Source organism: Mesoplodon densirostris, chromosome 6 (assembly GCF_025265405.1).
Source record: "Mesoplodon densirostris isolate mMesDen1 chromosome 6, mMesDen1 primary haplotype, whole genome shotgun sequence".
NCBI classification, from domain to species: Eukaryota; Metazoa; Chordata; class Mammalia; order Artiodactyla; family Ziphiidae; genus Mesoplodon; species Mesoplodon densirostris.
Window position 1 is genome coordinate 1,717,253 of NC_082666.1, and position 23,992 is coordinate 1,741,244.

Here is a 23,992-nt window from a genome sequence, read left to right on the forward strand (position 1 = left end):
AAGAGAGGCCACGATGGTGAGAGGCCCGCGCACCGCGATGAAGAGTGGCCCCCACTTGCCACAACTGGAGAAAGCCCTTGCACAGAGGCAAAGACCCAATACAGCAAAAATAAATAAATAAATTAATAAACTCCTACCCCCAACATCTAAAAAAAAAAAAGAACTGTTGTGTTAGATAACACGCAGAACATGTAGCCCAGGCCTGGATTTTAGTAGGTATTCAGCAGTAGCATTGAAAATGTGCAAGTGTGGTTTACACGCACACACATGCACAGTGAAACTGCACCGAAGCCCCTTATTCTTGGGACGGGTTTCTGGTTATCTGTTGTCTTCTAAAAACTTATCAACACTTTCCAAATGTCCCTCATTAAAGAAGAAAGAATCTCTTTAATAGTTAGAAAATACAAGTGAGGAAAACAACTGGAATGTGCAAATTTGTGACCAGCTCACCGGGCGAGTGTGTGTTCCCACCGGGAGCGTGTACAACAGCCAGCACCCCTGCCCATCTTCACCTCTAGACCCCATCCACACGGTAACCCCAGCCCTGGGCAGGGGAGGACCTTGGTGCCTAGTGGAGGGCTTCTTGAGTCCTGACCCCTTGCCTGGAAGCAGCTAGACGTTCTGCTCACAGGTGTTGTTTGCAGAAGCCCCGGTTTCCCAGGGCCCCGAGATCCTAAATAACACTTAGTAGCTAGCTGCAATCCTGGGGCTGCTGAGCTGCCCTAGGCCAAGGCATGGCCTCCCTCCTGGCCCAGGGCCTCAGCTGGTCCCCAAGCTGAGCGGGTGGCAGTTACCTGTCACTCTCTCTGTGCACCTCTTGGGCTGGGACCACACGCCAATCCACGTGACTGTGCCGGCAACCGGTAGAGGCCCCTCAGGACAGTCAGACTGCCCTGCAGGCTGGGGCATGCGCTGGGCTGGGGGGGGGGTGGGACCTGGGACAAGCTTAGATCTAAGTGGGGTTCTGGGGGTGTGCTCAGAGAGTCTTCGAGGGTTCATACCCATTGCCCAGAGGGCAAGGCAGGAGTGAGCTGGTGGGGGGAAGCTTTCTGTGCAGACCTTCAAGTTGGGGGTCAGGGGTCAGTCCACGACCAAGGTCAAGGACCTACCATGAGACTGGGGACAGAAGTACTTAGACCGGGCTTCTGACCACTGTCCTAGGAGTGACCTTCGTCAACTGTCCTGCAGGGCTTTAGCCCCAGCCTCTGACCCCCAAGGGGCCCAGAATATGCTCAGCGGGGGTGGAAGTGGGGGTGGGCATCTTGCTCTTCACATCAACCCCGTACTCCTGGTGACGCTACGCTCAGGACCGCTGTCCTGGTACCACCCCCATTTTCCTGCCCGGACCCTGTAGGGGTGAGGGAGCCAGGAGGTCTCTAGTCTTGGAGGACCACTGTAGCCTGTCCTGACTCCAGGCCTCAGGTTAGGGTGGGGCGACTGAGGGGGACTTTTGTGGGTCCTTTCCGGTTTGTGGCTGATTTTATTTCTGCGCACTTGTTTTAAAACCTCACCTCTGTCCACAGGAGGGTGACCTCGAGCAAACCGGGAGCCACGGGCGGCGGGGGGTGGCAGTCACTAACGGCCAATGAGCCCAGATCACGCCGGGCCTGAAAGCAGACCCCGCCGCGTCTACGCAGCTCGCAGTTACCGGGATCCGCGCAGGAGGCGCCGGCGACGCGCGGTTCGCCCAAGGGCGCTCCCACGTCCCCGCTTTCCGGCCTCCGGAGCGTCGGTGCAGCCGAGGCCGCGCACCCGCTCCTGCCGGCGGCCCCACTTGGCCCAGCATCCCGGAGGCTGTCCCGTGCAAGCGAGGCCGCCGCTGGGAGGGGGCGCCCCAGGACCGGGGGCTCCACGCCTCGAGAGGGTGTGGGTCGGTGCCCCTGCCCTTCCCGCGTTCGGCCCCGGCTCAGTGCCCGGCGCAGAGTCGCACGCCAGGAGTTTGCGGAGGGGGCGCACGGAGGGGTCGCGGAGAGGCCGCCCCCCACCCGCCCCGGACCCCCAGAGCCGGGGATCCCCCCGCCCCTGCCCCTCCCAGGGCGCCCACCTGGCGGCGGGGCGGCGCGCCCCAGGGCGGCGAGTGCGCGCGCGCGGCCGGCGCGCTGTCCCTTTAAACGGCCCGCGGCGCCTCCCCCGCGCGCCCCGCCCGCCGCGGTGCGGCCCGGTGCTGGGCGCGGCCGGAGAAAGTCCATGTGAGCCGGAGCGCCGGGCCGCCGGAGCACTTCCTGCTGCAGGCCGGACCGGGCCGGCGCCCGCAGGTACCCCAACTTCGCGCCGCCCGCGGGTCCCACCGCCGCACTTCCCGCGAACTCCGCGGCGCGCCCGCCCTCGCCTGCCGCAGTGCCCAAGTTCGCGCCGCGCGCCGCCCGCGGAGCTGGCCGGCGGCGTCCGGGCCTGGGGAGGCGCTCGCCTGGGCCGGGCCGCGCCCCGCCCCGCCGAGCGGGCACCCGGGCTCCGAGCGTCTCCTCTCCTGCCGGGTTTCTCGGGGCGCTCGGGACACTCGGTCTTCCCCGACCGGACGGACGGAGCCCAGCCCTCTGGGGTGGGGAACCCGCGCGGGCTCGGCCTGGGGACACGGCCCCGGGGACACGCCCCTCCCTCCCGGGCCGTCCGAGGGAGGGACCTGTTGGGCACCCAGCCATGTGTCCCCTGGCTGTGTGTTCTAGCTGAGCCTGTCCTGTGTGGTGGGGGGCTGGGCGGGGGGAGAGCCCCCTGCGTGGGCTGGCCATCTGGTAGAGCTGGTCTTCTGAGCACCCTGCACGCGCACCCCTGTACCCGTCTGGTCTGGTCCGGTCCGGGTCTCTCTCCAGGTCTCCCCTTCCCATCCCCCCACCTTCCCCTCCGCTTCCCTCTTGAGCTCTAGACCCCTCTCCCCTCGCTCCCCCCCAGTTTGCCCTGATGACAAAGGATGCGGTTCTCCTGGTCTCAGCACAGGTGCTTCTCAGCACTCCGTGCGGGGTGTCGTCTAAACCCCCCCACAGACCCCAGGAGAGGTATCTTCAAGTGTTGGCTCCATTTTAGAGATGAGGAAACAAGGAGTTAGGTGAAGGATCAAAGCAGTGGGCACTGCCATCCCCCTTCCAACAAACCCCCTTCCCCTTCTCCCTGTGGCCCTCTGTGGTGTCCACCCCTCCCAGGAGGCCGTTGGCATTCTCCCGTGGGACAAGCCACCGTTTGTTGGTACCTTGGCTGGAGCCTGAGTGAAGGAGATGGGAGGGGCGAGACCCAGGGTGGTTGGCCCCCTGCTGTTTCGGTGAGCTGGCTGGAAGGGGCACAGCCGTAGAACAGGATATCCCTCGTGCCCTCTCGGTGGCAGAGATCGGTTCTCGGTGGTCACACCCAGGCGGGGTGGGCGCCGGACGCGGTGTCTGAAAGCGCGCTGACTCGGAGCCAGCTTCGGCCGGCCTCTGCTCTGCAGCCGTTCCGAGCCTCTTGCAGAATCTTGGACCCGGAGAAAAAGCTTGTGCATTTTCTGACACGGGGACACCAGGCCACCCTGGCTGCCCGGAGTGCGTCTGGGTTCTTTGTCCTGGATGTGCTGGGACACTCAGAGAGGCTGTCTTTGGGAGGTGGGCTCGTGGGTGACTTTTAACAGAACCCTTAAATCCTCTCTCTGTTTTCCAACTAAAACGTGAGATGCATTATTCATATAAGAGAGACGGTGGTGATGACAAGTGCTGAGCTGGCATTTACAGTCTAGGTTCCTCGGGCACCTCTGCCTCTAGGGCTCAGCATGCTTGACTTGCAGCCTGGGCTGGGGTGGGTCTGGGACCCCTCCGGGGACAGAAAGTAAGAAATGTGGCTTTGACCCTTTCAAGGATGTTCCCAGGGTTCCACGCCACGCCTCTTCCTCTGAGGTCTGTGTTCCCAGGAATGCAGAGCCAGGTATGGGCTGCACCGGACTCGTACTCCCTCCAGGCCCTGGGCCTTCCGGCGCCATCCACTGCACCCACCATCAGTAGGGTTGGAGTCTGAGGCACCTGAGGTCTCGTTCCCTCCGCCCCGGGGAGGCAAGTCTTGTCCCTGCAGCCCGTGGCCAATCTGCCCCCTTCCAGGTTACCCTGTCCCGTCTCGCCTGGCTCTTCTCCGGCCTGGTCCCTCCCTGGGTTCTGTTGTCCTGCTGGGGTGTGGGGGGTGAGATGAGCTGCCCTGGCTGGGGGCAGGGTGGGGAACGTCTGCTGAGCCGTTTGAGCAGGAACTGCGGCCCAGATCACGGCCCTTCGCTCCTGATACTCCAGCGTGTTTCTCCCAAGAGCCTGCAGACCCCCGTGTAACAGGCGCACTTGGGGAACTTGACCCGGGCTGGGTTGTTGGGACAAGACAAGCTGCCTTCCAGCTGAGGATCTATCGTGTTAACTGGCCTGGGCCTGGCTCCTTCCCGTGGCCGGTGTCCCCGAGGGGTGTCCCGGCCCAAGGAACCTGGCCTTCAGGCCCGGTCTTTTGATGGGGAGCAATGTCTTCGGTACAGTTGGAGGGGTGTCTCCCTCCACAGGGACAGGGGCCGCCGGTCCCTGGCTGGACCCAGAGCTGTTCCTGGCTGTGGGCAGCCCCACTTCGGGAGCTTGTAAAGTCTGGTTGGGTCTGGGGTCCGACTGGGGGCTGGTGAGGGGCTTCAGGGCCTCTCACTGCCTGCCTGCCTGCCGGGTCTGCAGAGAGCGCTGCCCGGCCCATCCACGTTCTGGACCCTGCCCAGGCCTCTCCGAATGCCTCATCTGCGTCCAGCACGCTTTCCCAGGCATCCCCTTGGTCCTCCCCGAGGTGAGCAGTCTGGCCCTCGGGTACTTCCAGGTGGGGCCAGAATTTAGGATCAGAGACAGCATCTTGGTTGGTGTCCTCACCCCAATTCAGAGATAAGAGTGACCCCCTCACACCGTGGCCCGGGCGAAGCCTGTGTGTCCTCCCCTGCCCTCCACACCCACGTTCCCTCACTCTTTCCTTGTGTCCCGAGCCACCGAGGTTGTGCCTGGGAGGCTACATCCCGCTCCCCCACCCCCACCCCCCGCCATCCTGGCTCCCGGGACCCAGGCCGCTGGCGGGGCGAAGCAGTCCCCTTAGCGAAGCCGAGGCCCGAGGCGCCACTGCCACCCAGCCTGCCTCCTGAGAGCCGGGGATCCTGGCGACCTCTGTTTCTCTTTTAGCAAATCCTTGCTCTCACCAGGCCTGGCTCTCGATGAGATCATTTGCAAAGTATGCTTCCCGGCTGGCCCCGGCTCCCTCATTGTGTCTGTCACCTGCAGCTGCTTGCTCACTGGGAGCTGGCCTTCCTCTGCCCTGGCCTCTGGCCTTTGTCATTTAAAGTTCAGGTTTTGGAAGAAGGCGCCCGGTGGGTGAGGGTCTCAGCAGGTGGGGCAGGCACAGAGGTGTTTGGGACATGAACTTGGGAGCCGGGCTCCCTGGTGGCCGCCTTTGTGGTTGGCATCCTCAGAGTGGGGCAGCCCCCATGAGGACACGGACAGTGGGGGATACTCACCCCTGCCCGGGCCTGGGAGCCTGTCTGAGCAGGAGGAATGGAGCTGGAATCTGATGCGACGCTGGGCTCTCTGGGGCCTGCCCCGCCCCCAGCTTCCGCTGGCTGGACCTGGGTCCAGGCAAGGAGGCACTTGGGAGCAGGACCTCTGAGGTCTCTCTCAGGTCACATCCAGCTGGAGGCTTTGTGACCTTGGGTGGGTAACTTAACCCCTCTGAGCCCCACCCTGGCCTGTGTGTTGTGATGCTACTGCTGGAGGCCAAAGGTGAGCAGCCCTGGCTTGGGGGCCCTGTGGAGATGCCCCCTCCCTGGAAGTGGACCAGAGCCAGTGAGGGGTTCATGCCCCTTTAAGGGGAGGCTGCTTCTGAGTCTCCAGGGCGGATGGAGGCATACTTTTCTCTGAGGTGTTGGTCTCTGGTCCCACGGAAAGGAGAGGCTGGCTCTGAGTCTCTCTGAAGGAATCTTCGCCCTCCCCCTTGGCCCTGGGCCCTGGCATCCAGGAGGGCACATGGCCATGGATGGGCCGGGAGCTCCTGGGCCCCGCCCCGTGTCTGCCTGTGTGCCTGGGAAGCAGCAGGGCCGGGGGCGGGGACCGCAGGGGCCTGAAAGTGCCCATATATAGTCACTGGGGTGAGCAGTGAGCCCGGCCGGCCGTGGGGCTGTGTCCCAGGCCCAGGGCTGGCTGGCCCCCAGGCCCAGCATCAGGCCCAGCCCCCAGGTCCTCGAGGGCGGACTGGCCCTGGGTGAGGGGCGTGCTGAGGGGAGCTGGATTTGGGGCGAAGCATCAGGTATAGCAGCAGGCACAGCTTTGGTGCTCCAGTTGTGTTTGTTGATTGAAAATAAAAATCTCCTGGGTACTTGGTAGTCCGGGCCAAGTGTATTTCTTGAGACACCATTTTTGAAAGTTGGAGGCCGTAACACGTGGCTTGCCCTGTAGGCCAGAGCCACTGAGGGCCCCTCACTGTGGCCTGGGGGTGGGATGCCTGCTCATCACCCACAGCCCTGTCCCACAAAATGCCCCCTTCATTATGGTGACACCCCTAGATGGCCCCTCCCCATCCCCAGAGATGGCTGGCATTTTCTGGAGGAGGGCCTCCCTCCCTCCGCCTCCTGGACACTGCCTGGAGCCCAGCTAGTGGGGAAGGGGCAGGGCCTGCCGCGCTGCTGGTGGTCTTTGCAGGAAGTCTGCTCCCTGTGCCCCTGGGTTGTCCTGGGTCCCGCAGTGGGTGGGGGGCCTCCCCACCCTAGCCCTGGGCATCCGCCTGTCTTCCTAACTCGCCCATCCCAGTCTCTGCGCCAAGAAAGGAGAAGCAGCCGCCTCTGCTACATTCCGACTTTTGTGCTGTTAAAAATCACAGTGTTAACATAGTTTTGCTCCTTTAATTTAGTTTCCATTGCACTGCTAAGCGCCTTTGTTAAATTTTGTATATTGATACTTTTTGTTGTTGTCAGCAGTTTTTTTTTCTTTTGGCCATGTAAAGCCATTAGGGTGAGAGAAGATTAAAAAGATACATTACAATTAAAATGTTAATGAAATCTGCATCTTACAACTTTTGAACCCCTTCAGGCATTAATCTTGCCTGTGTCGTGTCCATTAACTTTGGTTATTCTGATTCCACACTGACCCCTGCTGAGAGATTTGAGCTATAATTGGATTTTTTTTTTTTAATAAAAAAGAAAAGAAAGCTTTTAAGAAAATAGAGATTGAGTGGTGGCCCCCGCTCCTGCATGAAGAGAAAAGGAGAAAAGGGGCTCCCCTTGGGGGCGGCCGTGGGCCCCCTGCCTCCTCCAGGTCCTGGCCTTGGTCCTCTCTGCATCCCTGTGGGTGACCGGCTGCTCCATCTACGCAGGCCCTGCTCCTGCTGCCCCCCCCAGGGGGACCGAGTGTGGCCGTGTGCTCAGACCTGCGTCCACGCCAGGACCGGCTCACCCGTGGCGGGAGGGTGTGCCGTGGCCGCAGTCGGCTGTGGGTGTGCAGGGGTCAAGGCTGAGCTCGCCTTCTGGGGCTGGGTCCCCGAGTCCAGGTGCTGGGTGAGGGGCTGCAACAGGGAAGTTCCGGAAGCGCCGATGGTTTTGGTTTTGAGTTTTCAGGATCTCGCGTCCGCCACACGACACACGCCTGGAAGTCTGGTGGTGTGGGCACTGGAGTCTCCAGCACGAGGCAGGGGCTGGCGGCTGTGGGGATGGGGAGCGCCCCCCTGGCCTACCCCCAGGGGAGTTGGGACCCCCGATGAGAGCGTGCCCTAGGTGCTCCGTTAACTTCTCTGCACGGACTCACCCTTGACCATGGCCGGAGCCCGTGGTGGTTCAGATCTGGGCGGTGCCCCTGCTGGGACGCACCCCTGGCCCGGGTGAGGCCCGGGCGGCCCGGGTCTCGCCAGCCCCCGTGCTGCAGTGACAGCCGTGGGGCTGGGAATGGGGTCAGGTGGTTGGCAGGGGGCTGCAACAGATTTCGTGTCTGTGTGTTTCTGCAACACCTTCCGTAAAGGGAAACATCATTTAAAATATGGTTACTTACTGTTGTAACAGCCGCCTCCGCGCTCCAGCCATGCCGAGATCGTTATCAGAGGCTGATAGTAACTTGCAAAGAATATTATGCAAATTGCCCGCTGGCTTCTCCGGGGAACCTTCTGCCGGGATGGGGATGTGCGTGGGGTGTGGGGCACAGGCGGGTCCCCCCGGGGCGACACCCCTGCATCGCCGGCCCATCAGCCGTCGTCGGTTCCTGGCCGTGTCTCAGGACGACACTGGGCCGAGTCTGTCCCCTTCCTCCACACCAGCCCTCGCCCCTTGTCTGCGCTGGGAGGAGGAGGGGGGGGGACACGGAGAGCAGTGGGGCAGGATGGACCCAGTGGAGGCTTCAGGGCAGGGTAGGGGCTGGAGGCTCACGTCCCCCAGGCTCACCACTGGGCCCTGTGCTGTTTGTTGAGTGAGTGTTGCCATGTCGGGCCCTGGCAGACGCGTGGGAAAGCGGTGGTGAGATTGGCGTGTGGCCCTGACTGCCCACTCACACCTGCCCCCTCCTCGAGTCTGAAGGTGGCTCCCTCCCTTACCAAGGGTGGTGCATCCCCCCTATTTTGTGAACGCTGCTCTGGGGGTTCCCTGTGGGGTCCCTCAGCTCCAGGAGGGCAGCGATGTTTGTTTGCCGGTGGAGAGGACAGGCTGGAAGGGGCGTGAGCCTTGCGGTCACCCTGGGGTGTAACGGGGTGGAGGTGAGATCAGTTTCCTGGGGTTGGCTAAGAAATGACCGTAAACCTGGGGGCTTAAAGCAACAGAAATTTACTCTCTCACAGTCTAGAGGCCAGAGGTCCAGAATCAACATGTGGGCAGGGCTGGTTCCGTCGAGAGGCTGTAGTGGGGGAGAATCCTGGCCTCTTCCAGCATCTGACGGTGCTGGCAATCCTTGACGTTCCTTGGCCTGTAGACGCATCACTCCCATCTCAAAATCGTAACTAATTACATCTGCAAAGACCCTGTTTGCAAATAAGGTCACATTCTGAGGTTCCAGATGGACATGAATTCTGGGGGGACCCTAGTCAACCCGGTGTGGCCAGGTGGGCGCAGAAACCCTTTAGTGCCTGGAGGCGAGGGGCAGTCTCAGAAGTAGGGGCGGCCTTGCTGGCCGTCTGGCTCCGCCCTGTGCTTGCCCAGGAGGGTGGGCAGCCAGACGCATGGACAGTAGCCACTGCCCCGACGAGCGCCTGGACCGCGGGCATGAAGGGCCAGCGCAGGCTGGGAAGTCTGGAAGGAACTTTGGCTCAGGAGCTAAGCTGGGGTCGGGGGCGGGAAATGGGGCCACTGACAGAGAAGGATTTTCCTGAAACAAGAGTGTCTGCGGTTACATAAGTTTGGGGACAGGAGGCAGAATTTGTGTTAATTGTCATAACCCAGTTTAGCAGCCCATCCTTGTCCTGGGAAGCAGCCTGGAAAGGAGAGGGAGGTAGGTCTCAGTGGAGTCCTTGGGGCTGGACCCCAAACTGCAGCACAGACTGGGGCCACCGCGGCCCTCCATGTCCTTCCTCCCCGTGTCTCTTCCGTCTCACAGAAGAAAACTAAGGGCATGAAGTGAGAAGAAATGGCCAAGAAATGGAGGCAAAGAGAAAGTAAGAGCAGAGATGCCTCGGGAGGAGGTGGGTGCCCAGGATGGGTCTGGAGGAGGCCCTGGCGTCCAGGCGGGGAGGCGGGGCACCCAGGCGTTGTGCCTCTAGACCCCGGGGGCCCTGCCATTCCTGGACCGAGACCTCAGGCAGCTGTGGCAGGCCTGAGAGGGGGCACGTTGGCAGGGGGCTCGTGGCATGGGCCTCAGGGTCTCTCCTGGAGGAGAGTAGGGTCCTCGGGTCCCCCTCACTCCTCTTCCCGCCCGGCTCTGCCAAGCCCAGCGGCCCCGGCTTGGTCCCAGTGCAGGTGACCGCCCGGCCGGGCGAGGGCCTGAGGGCCTGGGAGGCTGCCGTGCAGTTTTGCGCTGGGCCTTTCTTCACATTCCCAGTAACCCAGGGAAAGTGGGAAGTCCCCCCACCAGGCCTCCTTGGGAGTTGGCCCCCAGCTCTGCTAGGGGGGCTCCTCTGTCCTTCCCCCACCCCACCCCACCAGCCGCCTGGCATGGGGCTTCTCTCCTGGGAGGACAGGACGTGATTTGCTGCTCAAGCTCAGAAGGAGGGTCCCCGCCACGTTCAGAGACTCATTTCTGAGGGTTTTCAGGACGTCTGGCCAGGAGTTGGGGTGGACCCCAGGGGGCGGGCGTTCCCCAGGAGTAGGCACCCCTTCTCCGGGGTGGGGGCACGGTGACTTGGCTTCCTCCAGCCTCCTGGCCCCGCTGTCATTGTCACAGGTCTTGAGTGTGGTGGAGGAGCCCCTACCCTCTGCCCAACGCTGGCAGCTGGGGACGCTAGTTCTGATGCCTGAGGAAAGAGTTAAAAGATGCACGATATTAAACTTACAGAGAAACTGCGCGTACCGAACACAGAACTTCTTCCAGACCATTTGAGAGTAGCGGCCCCTTATTGCTGGGTGACCCACTGAAACAAGGGCTGCGTGCTGCCCGCCTCACCGCAGCTCCAGCGGTCACTGAACGGCTCCAATGGCTCCCACGCCACGCCTGGGCCCTTTACAGCCAGAGGGTCACTGTGGTGTTCCTGTCCCAGGCACCTGTCAGGTCTGCTTTTAAATTTTTAATTAAAAAAAATTCTGGTTACTTACACGTAAAACCTACCATCTTAACCACTTTCAAGCACACAGTTCGGGGGTATTGAGTTCATTCACATTGTTGTGCAACCGTCACCACATCCGTCTCCAGGACTCTTTCATCTTCCCAAACTGACACTCTGTCCCCATTAGACGCTCACTCCCCTCCCCGCTGCCAGCCCCGGGCCCCGCCGTCCACTTTGTGTCTCTGTGGGTTTGACTCCGCTAGGGCCGCACATGGGTGGCATCACACAGAATTTGTCCTCTGCGTCTGGCTTTTTGTCAGCATGATGTCTGTGAGGCTCGTCCCTGCTGTGGCCTGTGTCAGGATTTCCTTCCTTTTTAAGGCTGAGTTTAGTCCACTGTGTGGATGGACCCCGTTGGGTTTATCCTTCCTCTGTCCGAGGACGCGTGGCTGTTTCCACGGTTGGCTGTTGTGAATGGCGCTGTGTGGACACGGATGTGCTCATGTCTGTCCAAGTCTTGTTGTGTCTGTTAGGCTTTTTCAGCCTTCAAGATCTGAGGTCTTTCCTTGGCTCTTGTGACCTTGCCCCCAGAGCCCAGGCCAGTTTTGCAGAATGCCCCCGGTCTGGGCACGTCTCGGACAGCGGTGCTGCGGCCATGCCACTGTCCTGCTGGCTGGAGGTGGCCCGTGGTAGATTTTGTCCAGTCACTTGGGGGAATTTGTCTGGTGTGTGTGTTTCTAAAGCAACCCCAGCATGGGGGTCATGGCCAGGGGTGTGCGTGGGAGCAGGGCAGGATGTGGGGTGTGGGGCAGGGGTGAGCAGTGGGCCGCACAGGACCCTGTGTGCGGGGGAGAGTTGGGTCTTTGGCCCTGGAACGGGAGGCTCTTGAGTGGTGAGGGGTGTCGGGTCTCCTCAGCACCGGCTGCTCCCAGAAAGGTGGGTCCCGTCCTGGCTGTCAGTGGCCACGTCCCTCCAGTGTCCCCCATGGAGAAGCTCTGAGCTGGGCTCTGGGCTGCTGCTGTCATAGCCCCCGGCCCACTCTTCCTCTGGGCTGTGGGGCTCTGCGAGGATGAAGTAGGGGGTGTCCCCAAGCCTGGCCCCCTCCTGCCCACGATGAGCCCTGGGGAGAAGCGGGGTCGGGGAGAAGCGGCTTCCCTAGCACCACTTCCCGTGTGTCCTCCATCTCCCGACCTGGGGCTGCACCGGGGCCATCCTGGTACTTGGCAGATGTTGTCTGAGTCTGAGCAGATCTGTCAGAAACCAGCAGGTCCCCGTTCCCTCAGATCCCGGGTCAAGGTCAGCATCAGCGGGCGGGGGGTTGTGAGTTTCCTAGGACTGCTGAGACACAGCCCTGCCGACTGGGCCGACTGAACCAGCAGAGGTGTACGCTCCCCCGTTCCGAGGCCAGAAGCCCCCCATCAAGGCAGCGCAGGGCCGAGCTCCCTCCCGCCTCTCCCAGCCCCTGGCCACACGGCTTCTCCTGTGTCCAGATTTCCCTCTTCTTAGGACACCAGTCGTTGGCTTCAGGGCCCACCCTAAATCCTCTAAGACCTCATCTTAACTAATTGCTCCTGCAGAGACCTTGGCTTACTTATGGTCCCATTCTGAGGTTCCAGGCGGACATGAATTTGGGGAACCCTGTTCACCCGAGCAGAAGGGTGAAGGCCAAAGTGTCTACCTGCCCCCGTTCCCTTCTCTCCATGGCTGCTCCCCCCTCCCCAATCTTGGAAGGAACTGCCGTACTGTCCCCGTGTCTCCTGATCTCAGGTTGGGCCCCCTGCCCTCTGACCTCCTGTGCCGCTCCTCTAGAACGCCCAGCCGGGCTGTTTGGCCTCTGGCTCCGCTCTCTTGGGGATGGCTGGAGTGCCCAGGCCTCCTGTCTGGTGGGATGGCCCCATTTCTGCAGCTCAGAGGGTTGTGGGTTTCCAGCCCAGTGCCAGAAAGGCTGTTTGCCCGCATAGAGCTCTCCCTCTGAACGAGGGCGTGGAGGGGGTTTGGTCTGATGACTTTCATGTCAGCATGCACGTCTAATGGAGCAGGAGTTAGGAGTGGTAGGAGTTTCGCAGCCTCAAAACCCACAGGATCAGCCCTCTGGCTCCGAGGTTTGACAGAGTTGAGGCAGTCGGCATGAAACCCTGGTCAGAAGTGGTCCATATGTGAGGGTGAAGTTAGCAAGATAAAATCGGCTGCTTCTGGCAAACATGTCTGTTTTTCCTTGCGGGGAGAAGGACAGAAGGAAACACCTGGAGGTTGGGAGTGGCCGGTGGGACCGCTCTGGCTGCGAGCCAGCCTCACCTGCACGAGGATGGTGGGACCAGGGCTCTGCGGTGGCCGGCTGGCCGCTGACGGGTGTTGGGCGTAGCGGTCCGGGACCCCTCCACCCTCTGGCCTGTCTCTAGGCGTGTGGGCAGGGCCCAGCCTTCCTCCTACCGGGGGCTCCAGGAGTGGGGTTTTGTGCCAGGAGGGGAGGCACTGCCTGGGGGCAGGTGGGGCCTCCACGCACGGTGCGGGCCTTGCTCCGCAGCACCCACGAGGCCTCACCTTGGCTCCTGTGTGTGTTGCTTGGCGTGACTCCGGGGGCCCTGCCCCATGCTTTTTGGGTGAGGGCACCCCACGGGCACCAGGGAGAAGGCGGGTCCAGCCATGGACACAAGGCCACAAGGTGGAGGCTTGGGATGGCCCCGCTGGCTGCTCCCTTTCATCAGACCCCCACGGCCCTTTGGGAGAAGCCCCTCCACGGCCCCACCCTCTGCAGGGAATACCAGGCGGTCATGGTCTTGCTTTGGTGGTGAGCTGGCCCAGAGCTGCTGTCAGGCCACGCCAGGGCTGAGCGTCTTTGGAGAGTGTCTTGTACCCGCTCATGTCATGGGAGGAAACAGGGGCCCGAGGGGTGAGTCACAGAGCAGAGCCGGGGGTGGTGATAGCTGTGCCCACTCGTGGGTTTCTTGGGGTTCCTGGGTGCTGCCCTGGTGGGCTGTGGTGGGGCAGAGACAGACAGAGCCCCCGGGCGGCAGCGGCTACCTGGGCCAGGTGCATCCGGGTGGATGGAGCTGGGTCAGGACAGACTGGCCCTGGGTGAGGATGGCCGCATGAGGGACCAGCAGGAAGGGGCAGCGTGTCCTCGTCCTGGGTGGGGTGGGGGTGAGGGGTCGCCCCTCCCCTGGCTCTCGGGTATTCCTGAAGGTTTCAGTTCTTCCTCAGTGTTTCTTAACTGAGCTTTCGTAATAACTATAACTGCATAGAGCCCCCGAGCGGGCTCGTTCCGAGCCCCGGCAGCTGTGATTACATTGCAGCCACTGATTTCCAAGAAACCTCACGAGGGAATTTGTTATAGCCGCAGTGGACGCGGGTGCCCGGCACCGCCTTCCCGGATGGCTTGTAGCAGGGGGAGCACTTACCCGGCCTGAGCAGGAGGAGGGGCTGGTGCTGGCCTGTTGCCCTGGCCTCGGCTGGCCTGGGTGGCCAGGGGAGTGATGCTTGCAGGGCGTTGGTTAACAAGGTGGGCCAAGGTAGTCCCTTGGGAGCTGGCCGGCCTGTGTCCACCCGGCCGCCCTTCCCTCTGGGTTTCCAGTGGCCTGGGAGCCTGGAGGGTCCCGAGGTGGCCATCCCAGTTCGGAGTTTGATTTGGTCTCTTTTCTAGGGAACTCTTCTTTCCTGTGTCCCTCGTTGGTTCCAGAACATACGAACACGTGTGAACAGACTGTTTATTTTCCCCGAGACTATTGGAGAGCCTTGACCCCGGGCTGCAGTGTTTCTAGGTCAGCCTCTCCAGCACCTCCCTTCATCCCCGTGCCTCCTGGAGGGGCTCCTGGCCCCCAGGCCGGCCCCGCTGCCCCCATGCAGCTGGAGGAGCAGTGCACTGGCTCCTGCCCAGGCTCACGTGGAGACGGGGCCTTCCTGGGGCCACGGTCACAGCTGCTTGTGACGGAGAGGGACCAGAGGGACCTCCAGTGCCGGGCGGGGTCCGGATGTGCCCAGACGTGCTGTTGTCATGGTGATGAACGGCACAGGTGTGGTTACTTATCCTTAAAGTCATCTTAACACTAGTGCTGGGAACCGGTCTGTTTCTCTCACTGCCTTCCAGCCCCCTCGCCCCAAAGTGCACCATCTGGAAACATGTGACACCCCAGGTGTGTAGGGTGCTTGGCGGGTCCCGGGGATGCTGGAGAGTCTGTGCCACCCACAGGCCTCCTGGCTCAGGCGTCTGGCTGGCGTCCTCTCCCCGAGCCCTTTCTGTTTTGGGGTCTTGGAGGGCACCCCCTCCCGGGTGCCTGGAGAGGAGAGCCCCCACCTGCGCCACCCCCTGAAAAATATGACGAGCAAGGGCACCAGTGTCCTTTGTCAGCTGATTCCGTGCAGTCTGGGCCGGGCCACTTCTGCACCGACCATGACCTTAACAACACTGTCTGAGACCCCACTCGGTGGGCTGACCCGTGGGCCGCTGTAGAGCCCACAGGGCTGGAGACAGAGGTGAGCTGGGTGGGCCTGGGGTCCTGCAGGCCACGGGCCGGGTCCTGCTTCCAGGCTGTGCCTTGACGTGGTCACGGGCTGAGGAACCAGGGAGCTGGGCCCTCCCGGGGGTCCTGGGCAGCCCGGGGTCTGCAGACCCCGCTCCGCCTGCCCGGCCCTGGCCGTCGGGCCGCTTACCGGTAGGGAGTGTCCTCTGCCTGGAAGCTGAGGGGCGGCACCCCTGGCTGATGCCACCGGGCTCAGCCTCCGAGGCTCAGGCCCCCACTGCGGCTCACGTTTGGGGATCCGGCGGGTGGGCCTCCCTCTTGGCCCCCTGCCCCCTTGGCCCCCTCACATTCGGTGTCCCCCCTTGCCCGGGACGGGAGGCTCAGGCACACGCACGAGTAGTTTTCGGGTTCTGTGCCCTAAATTAATTTAGTGTGTGCTTTGTTTTAAAAAGCCATGATTGAAGTCAAATTTACATATTTACCTTCGGTGCTCCCAGGGGAACCGTTAGGGAATCGCAGAGGTGCAACGGCGGCTGCCGCGTGCAGTGACAGTGCCGGCTGCTGGCGAGGGTGGCACCCGGCTCTCCAGGCCCCCCGGGCAGGTGGTCCTCAAGAGCGCTCACCCTCAGCCTCCCCTGCAGCTCCCCTGACGCTCGCAGGGGCCCCGGGGCCCTCCTCCCCGGATGAGACAGAGGAAACCAGGCAGGGGACTGTGCTGTGGCCCTGAGGACGCGTGACCCCACCCACCTTGGTGGCTCTTTCCTCTGGGCTTTGCTCAGCCCTTGTGGCCAACGCCCAGGGCCTTCATCCTCCTCTCTCTGGTGTCTGCTTTTGGCCCAGGAGCATTTTATCCTGAGTCCTGTCTGTGGATGAACAGGTCTCGTGTCCACTCTCAAGATCCAGGCTCCAGGTCTCAGACCAGTGAGCGAGTTCCTTCCCCACCCAGAGCCTCAGTTTCCCCATCTGTAAAATGGGGTAATGGTATTTATTCTGAACTTGAATTAAAAGAGGACACAGGACCTGGGAATTCAGGCCATTGAAACCAGCCCTGGGGTTATTTAGGGAGCCTCCCCTCCCCCGCCCCACCCCACACACGTGTCTGCTCTTCTCAAGGAAACTGGATTCTGAGGTCAAAGGACCTGAGGTTTTCTGGATTCAGGGCTTAGGGGAGTGAGGGTCCTGGGGAGACCCGGGCTGCCCCACTGTAGGGTGGGGCACATGCCTGGGCCTTGGGCCTGGGGACGCAGTGTCTATGGGTAGGCATTGCCCCCTCTGTCCTCGACACTATATTTTTAAAAACTTGTGCATGGATTTTTTTATATGCAGCACTGAAAATTTTATGATCAAAAAACTATTAATAGAGTGATCGTATTTATGTGATTTTCTCCTTTAAAAAGCACACCTTTGTGTAACGAAGTACAAACTAATATTTAAATTCACTGTTCGGTTCTCAAACTGCTTCCGCCTACCTTTTATTACCATGTAAGTGGATATCTTAAGCACACTCGGCCGTGTGGCCTACAGAAAAGGGCAAAGATCTCAAGCGCACAGTTTGATGTATTTTTTTTCTTAATTTATTTTTGGCTGCGTTGGGTCTTCGTTGCTGCGCGCGGGCTTTCTCCGGTTGCGGCGAGCGGGGGCTACTCTTCGTTGTGGTGCGCGGGCTTCTCACTGTGGTGGCTTCTCTTGTTGCAGAGCATGGGCTGTAGGCACCTGGGCTTCAGGAGTTGTGGCTTGTGGGCTCAGGAGTTGTGGCTCGCGGGCTTTAGAGTGCAGGCTCAGTAGTTATGGCGCACGGGCTTAGCTGCTCCACGGCATGTGGGATCTTCCTGGACCAGGGCTCGAACCTGTGTCCCCTGCATTGGCAGGCGGGCTCTTAACCACTGTGCCACCAGGGAAGCCCCAGTCTGATGTATTTTTATGCAGCCAACACACCTGTGTGACCAGGGTGAAGGCTCGGCTTGGCTCCCAGCCCCCCGCGCCCTGAATCCTGAGCCTCTAGTGGCTGGAAGAGTTTACTGTTCTTGAACCTCCCGGAGACGAGTGGGCCCGGCTTCTGCTCAGAACTGAGACTTTCAGACGCGTCCCGTGGAATGGATCTGGAGGGGTCCTGGTGGGTGGTGTTGCCCGGGGACTCTTCCACGATTTCAGTATCTAATCTGTTGTGGGCTGTGGGTTCTTTCCGCTTTGGGGCTATTATGAACACCCTCTGCTCGGAAGCTTACAGCTGCAGATGCTGGGTGAACACCGGGGGGGACGAGGAGGCTCCGGGGTGCAGGTGCGTGCAGCTGACCCCTGCCCCGCAGACCCTGCCCAGGACAGGTGTGTGGCGTGCCTGGAGTCTGTTTGCATCCCTGGTGACTGGTGCCCTGCCTGCCTTCTGTGGCATTCTTTTTGTGAGCCCCCTCTCCCCTTTCAAGTCCTTGCCTCCCTACCCCCTTTCTGAGCCTCCCTTTCCTTGACTGACTTGTAGAATTCTTTAAATATTCTGACCACACCGCCTTCGTTTTATAGGCATCGCATCCCTGTGGTCTTTTCACTATTAATGGTGGACTCTTTGAATTCTTGATTTGAATGAAATACAGTTTATCAACAATTTCCTTTATGATTAGGGCTGTTTGTGTCCTCTTGGGGACCCTTCTACCAAAGGTCACATTTCTCTTTTATTTTTGAAGTTTGATTCTTATGCCTTTCACATGTAGCTCTGATGAAGTATAACTTTAAAAAGTTTTTTTTTAATTGTGGTAAAGTATACATGACATAAAGTTTACCATCGGAACTAAGTGTATGGTTCAGGGTGGCATTAAGTACATTCATATCGTTGTGCAACCATCACCACATCCGACTCCAGAATTTTCCCATCTTCTCAAACTTCAACTCTGTCCCCACAAAACTCGCACTCCCCCTCCTCTTCTCCAGCCCCTGGCCCCCACTGTCTCCATGAAGCTGACTTCTCTAGGTCCTCCCATGGGTGGAATCCTACAGGATTTGTCTTCTGGTGACCGGCTTATTTCACTGGACATGATGTTCTCCAGGGTCATCCATGTCGTACACCATGTCAGAATTCCCTTCTTTTTTAAGGCTGAGTAATATTTCATGGTCTGAGCAGGAAAGCTCGATCCAAGAGCGTTTGAGGAACTGAGTGTATTTATAGTCACTGAAGAAAGAACGTTGCACTCAGACTGTTCAGTTAGTTACACAATTGCTGAGTGTCCCCCAGGCAAGAGCACCAGCCCCCTTGGGCAGTGAGCGCTCTTTGCTCCTGGGCAGAAATCATCATTTGCGTCTCTTCTGGGCACAGCCTTGTTTAAGAGTTAACAGGTCACAGCGTCTGGGACATAATCAATACCAGAGATCAAACCAAGCAGAGGTACCTACAGTCCCCTGGAGAATGAAACAGTCCTGGTGGCCTCATTGGCTGATCCCTCCTGTGACATGGAAAGGGCACAGTCCCTCTTTACCGTATTTCCAAGTTTTTGATAATCGTTCAGCATCCCTCTGTGATCATAATTTCCAAGTATAGTTTCTCTTTTTTTTTTGCTGTACGCGGGCCTCTTACCGCCGTGGCCTCTCCCGTTGCGGAGCACAGGCTCCGGATGCGCAGGCTCAGTGGCCATGGCTCACGGGCCCAGCCGCTCCGCGGCATGTGGGATCCTCCCGGACCGGGGCACGAACCCGTATCCCCTGCATCGGCAGGCGGACTCTCAACCACTGCGCCACCAGGGAAGCCCCCCAAGTATAGTTTTTAGAAGTGGGTTTTGTGTTCTGATGCATCACACGCCGTGGTGAGAGGGCACCCTGCGGAGAACAACACCAGAGCTGTCCGGCGCGGGGCAGCTGCTAAAGTTGGTCAGTTTCTCTGCATTTCACAGGGAGGCTCAGGTCCGTTTTCAAGAAGCTCGCTAACTGCAGAGGTGGGTTTTTGCACTTACTGATCTCCCCCCAGAGCCTGGGAGCCCATGCGTGTTGCCGGCGGTGGCCCTGGGTTCAGACTCGGCTGCAGGATCGGCTTGTCCAGCTCCATCAGGGGATAAAAGAGACCAGATTCCCATGGAACTGCTGCAGATGGCTACATTGCCATGAAAGGTAAAGGGACTCTGGAAAAGTATTTGTTTCTGAATTCTGAGGCCTTGGGGAGAAGGCACACAGTGTACAGGACGTTTTGTCTAGTTTGCAGAAGTGAATCTACTGCCTGGAGGGCTCGAGCTGCACTGGGATGGAAGATGAGGCTTTTCTTACCCAATATTCCAAGACCAACCCCACAGTTAGATCTTGCTCATTGTGGTCAGCATGGACCTTGGTCAGCAGTCCATCACTTCGTGGACCTAAAGACATCTGGAGACCCGGTCCCCTTCCATGGTCGGGTAAGAGCCGTCTAAGGGCGAGCCCATGCAGGGTGCCTCCTTGGGAGGTGCGCACGTGGGCAAGTATGTCCCTCTTTGTGGACAGCCCCCTTCTGGCCTGCAGCTTCCAGGGAGCAGAAGCCGCCCGTGGATGACCAGATGGGATCGGCTCCTTTCACAGGGCAGCGAGCAGTGCCAGCCTGGAGGAAGGGACATCCTGCAGGAGCATCGAGCAGAACCATAGCATGAGGGTTTGCTTGCTGTTTCCCAGAGTAAGAGCATAAATGGACGGTGAGGATGGAGGCCAGTGTGGAGCTCCTGGAAGGGAACACGTGAGGTTTCTGTTCCCATGGACGGCACTGGATGGGCCAAGCTGAGCCCCGGAAGGCTGGCTCTGGATTTGACGCCTCTTCCTGGGCAGTTCTTCCCATGGAGTTGAGAATTACAGGACATCAAATCCAGCATTCCCCAGATTCATCAGCTGAAAACAGTAGTTTATGATTGACTCTGGGAAACTACAGAGAACAGTCAGATGTAAAGTCTGACTTCATTTATTTCAGGGTCTGATTTGGGGAAAATGAAATCGGTATCGTTATCAGAAGAGATGTGGGTATTCCATCAAGTAGAACACTGAATGGTTTCAGCCTGGCTGTCTATTAATCAAAGGGACAACACATTAAAAAAAAATAATCTTTAACACCTTTCCAAGGAACCTTAACTGCTTAGGGAGAGAAGAATGTTAATTAAAAAAAAATATCAAGGATGTGACTAGTGCAAAGTACTGAAAGTTACTCTGGGGCAATTGGCTGAGTGGTCAGGGTGGCGGTGAGGCACCCAGGTCTCCTCGTCCTGCGGTGACGCAGGCTCTACACACCAGCACCAGTCACCATTTTCACACAACACCAGGTTCTTGTTTTACAAAATACAATGCTTGGCAGTAAAGGATCCATAAGCACCTTAAAAAAATTGTCTTATGGATAAGCCCATCAAAACCAAGCAAATTTGGCCCAAATTTTAACGTTTCGTGGCTTCTTTTCAGACCCGTCATGTCCGGGTTTTATAAACCCAAGGAAATAAAGATTCCTCTCTGTGAACCTCCCACAGTGCTCCCTGTGTCCGTCCTAGTTTTTATCTTCCCCATCCCCTTTCACGTGCTGGGGCAACCAGACATTTCACTTTAGGGCAGAATGCCTCTTTTCCCCGTGATAGGGAAACACACCCTTCGCTGTGCTTGGATGTGCGCCGCGCTGCTTGTAGCCCTAGTTTATTAGTTGCGCCTTTTAACTCCCGTAACTAGCTTCTCCCTGATCAAGAGGGCTGCAGGTGATAGGAGGGACACAACAGGGACCTGCTTGTGTTATGTAAACGTCTTAGCGCATCAGGCAAACCCAGAGCACACCTGTCAGCATCCCCCCAACACACACACGTGCCTCTCACACCTTGTTAAAGTGGCCAGGAACCTGGACATGGAATCTGATGAACACGCGTAAGAAGCAGAGTGTGTGTGTTAAAGCTCGGCTTACTGACCAGTGTTTGGATCCTATACTTACAAATTATCCATCTATCTAAACATTAGTAGTTAATTAAATTTAATACTAGTATAGCGTGTTAAAGTGAATGAGGATTTCGGGAATTTTAGGTTGATATACCACACAGTTGCTTTTTTTTTTAACTTTGTATTTTGAGATAATTATAGATTCACGTGCTGCTGTGAATAGTACAGAATGGATGGATAAACAGAAGTGGTCCATCCCTATGATGGAGTATTGTTTGACCATAGAAAGGAGAGAAGTACCCTTGAAATGGGTGAATTTTATAATGTATGGGTTATATCTTATTACAGCTGGTATTAAGAAAGATAATACTGAGAGACGCAGTGGACCCTTTGCAGGAGCTCCCTGGGGCTGCCCTTTCGTAGCCCCCCACCTCCTCTCCCGCCCTTTACCCTCTGACAGTCATTAACTGCCCGGGTCTCTGCTTCTGTAAGCGGTCCTTCTCCCCTATGCTTGCCAGCATTTGGTGTGTTGCTGTTTTTCGTTTCAGGCATTCTGATAGGTCTGTAGTGCATCTGTTTGTAGTAATTTGCATTTCCTAGATGGCTAAAGGTGGTGGACATCTTTCATGTGCTAATTTGTCATCTGTGTGTCCTCTTTCATGAGAAGTTTCCATGACTTTAGCCAATTTTCTCTCTTTTTTCCAGCACATGTGTATGTATATTATTTATTTTAAAAACTAGGTTCTAAGCATACATTTGGTTTTACAGTTTGGTGTCTTCAGTTAACATACTGCAAATTTTTTTCATGTTATCAATATTCTCCTGTGATTTTTCTTTAATTGAAGTATAGTTGATTTATGATATGTTAGTGTCTGGTGTACAGCAAAGTGATATATATATATATATATTATTTTCCATTATGGCTTATTACAAGATACTATAATACTCTTTTTCATATTCTTTTCCATTATGGTTTATTACAAGATACTGAATATAGTTCCCTGTGCTATATAGTAGAATCTTGTTTATCTATTTTATATATAGTAGTTTGTATCTGCTAATCCTGAACTCCTAATTTATCCCTCCCTACCCACTTTCTCCTTTGGTAACCATAAATTTGTTTTCTATGTCTGTGAGTCTGTTTCTGTTTTGTAAATAAGTTTATTTGTATCACATTTTAGATTCCACGTATAAGTGATATCATATGGTATTTGTCTTTGTCTGACTTACTTCACTTAGTGTGATAATTTCTAGGTCCATCCATGTTGCTGCAAATGAAGAATTATTTCATTCTTTTTGGCTGAGTAGTATTCCATTGTATGTATATATACCACATCTTCTTTATCGATTCATCTGTCGATGGACATTAAGTTGCTTCCATGTCTTGGCTATTGTGAATAGTGCTGCTATGAACATTGGGTGCATGTATCTTTTCGAATTATAGTTTTGTCTGGGTATATTGCCCAGGAGTGGGATTGCTGGATCATATGGCAACTCTATTTTTAACTTTTTAAGAAACTTCCCTACTGTTTTCCACAATGGTTGCACCAATTTATATTCCCACCAACAGTGTAGGAGGGTTCCCTTCTCTCCACACCCTTTTTTTGGGAGACCTAAGAAAATATTGCTATGATTTATGTCGGAGAATGTTTTGCCTATGTCCTCTTTTAGGAGTTTTATGGTATCATGTCTTATATTTAAGTCTTTAAGCCATTTTGAGTTTTTTTTGTGTGTGTGTATGGTGTGAGGGAGTGTTCTAACTTCATTGATTTACATGCAACTGTCCAGCTTTTCCAATGCCACTTGCTGAAGAGACTGTCTTTTCTCTAAAGTATATTCTTGCTTCCTTTGTTGAAGATTAATTGACTGTAGGTGTATGGGTTTATTTTTGGGCTCTCTATTCTGTTCCATTGATCCATATGTCTGTTTTTTTGTGCCAACACCTTACTGTAGCTTTGTAGTATTGTCTGCAGTCTGGGAGGGTTATGCCTCCAGCTTTGTTCTTTTTCCTAAGGATTGCTTTGGCAATTCCGGGTCTTTTATGGTTCCATATAAATTTTAGGATTATTTGTTCTAGTTCTGTGAAAAATATCATGTCATGGGTAATTTGTTAGGGATTACATTGAATCTGTATATTGCTTTGGGTAGTAAGGCCATTTTAACAATATTAATTCTTCCAATCCAAGAGCATGGGATATCTTTCCATTTCTTTGAATCATCTTCAGTTTCCTTTGTCAGTGTTTTATAGTTCTCAGCATATAAGTCTTTCAGGTTTATTCTTAAGTATATTATTTTTTTGATGTGATTTTCAAAGGGATTTTTTTTTACTTTCCCTTTCTGATATTTCATTTTTACTGTAAAGAAATGCAACAGATTTTTGTATGTTAATCTTGTATCCTGCTACCTTGCTGAATTTGTTTATCAGTTCTAGTAGTTTTTGTGTGGAGTTTTTAGGGTTATCTATATATAGTATCATGTAATCTGCATACAATTTTACCTCTTTCCTTCCAATTTGGATGCCTTTCATTTCTTTTTCTTGTCTGATTGCTGTGGCTAGGACTTCCAATACTATGTTGAATAGGATTGGTGAGAGTGAGCATTCTTGTCTTGTTCCAGATTCTGTTTTTTTTTTTTAACATTATTGCATTTGGGGGGTTCCAAGCAGAGGTTTTAAATTTGGATAAAGTCATCAAGTCTATCAGTTTATCCTTATGGAATAATTCTTTGCATAGTCCTAGATCCCCAAAATATTCTCCTATACTTTCTTCTAGTTTTAAGTTATACATTTAGGCTCTTCTCCATTCTGGGTTAATTTTTGTATCAGCATGAGGTTTAGCTTCAGGGTCACTTTTTTTGCCTCTGGACGTGCTGTTGTTCCACCACAACTTGCTGAAAAGGCAATCCTCCACTGATTGCTCTGCATCTTTGTAAAACATCAGTTAGGCATATTTGTGGGTCTTTTTTAGGGTTATCTATTCTGTTCATTAGCCTGTCTGTCTATCCCCATACAGTCTTTTTGTTTGTTTGTTTAATTACCATTTCTTAATTATTTATTTATTTATGGCTGTGTTGGGTCTTCAGTGCTG

The 23,992-nt window shown here is 56.3% G+C and overlaps 1 protein-coding gene across 1 annotated transcript in view; it reads left to right on the forward strand.

Moving 5' to 3' along the window:
• The first annotated feature begins 2,143 nt into the window (after positions 1 to 2,143).
• NACC2 (NACC family member 2) overlaps positions 2,144 to 23,992 on the forward strand; it is a 71,559-nt gene continuing 49,710 nt past the window's right edge. The window contains exon 1 of the mRNA XM_060101094.1: positions 2,144 to 2,255. The gene's annotated coding sequence lies outside the window, so the exon portion shown is untranslated. The remainder of the gene's footprint in view (positions 2,256 to 23,992) is intronic.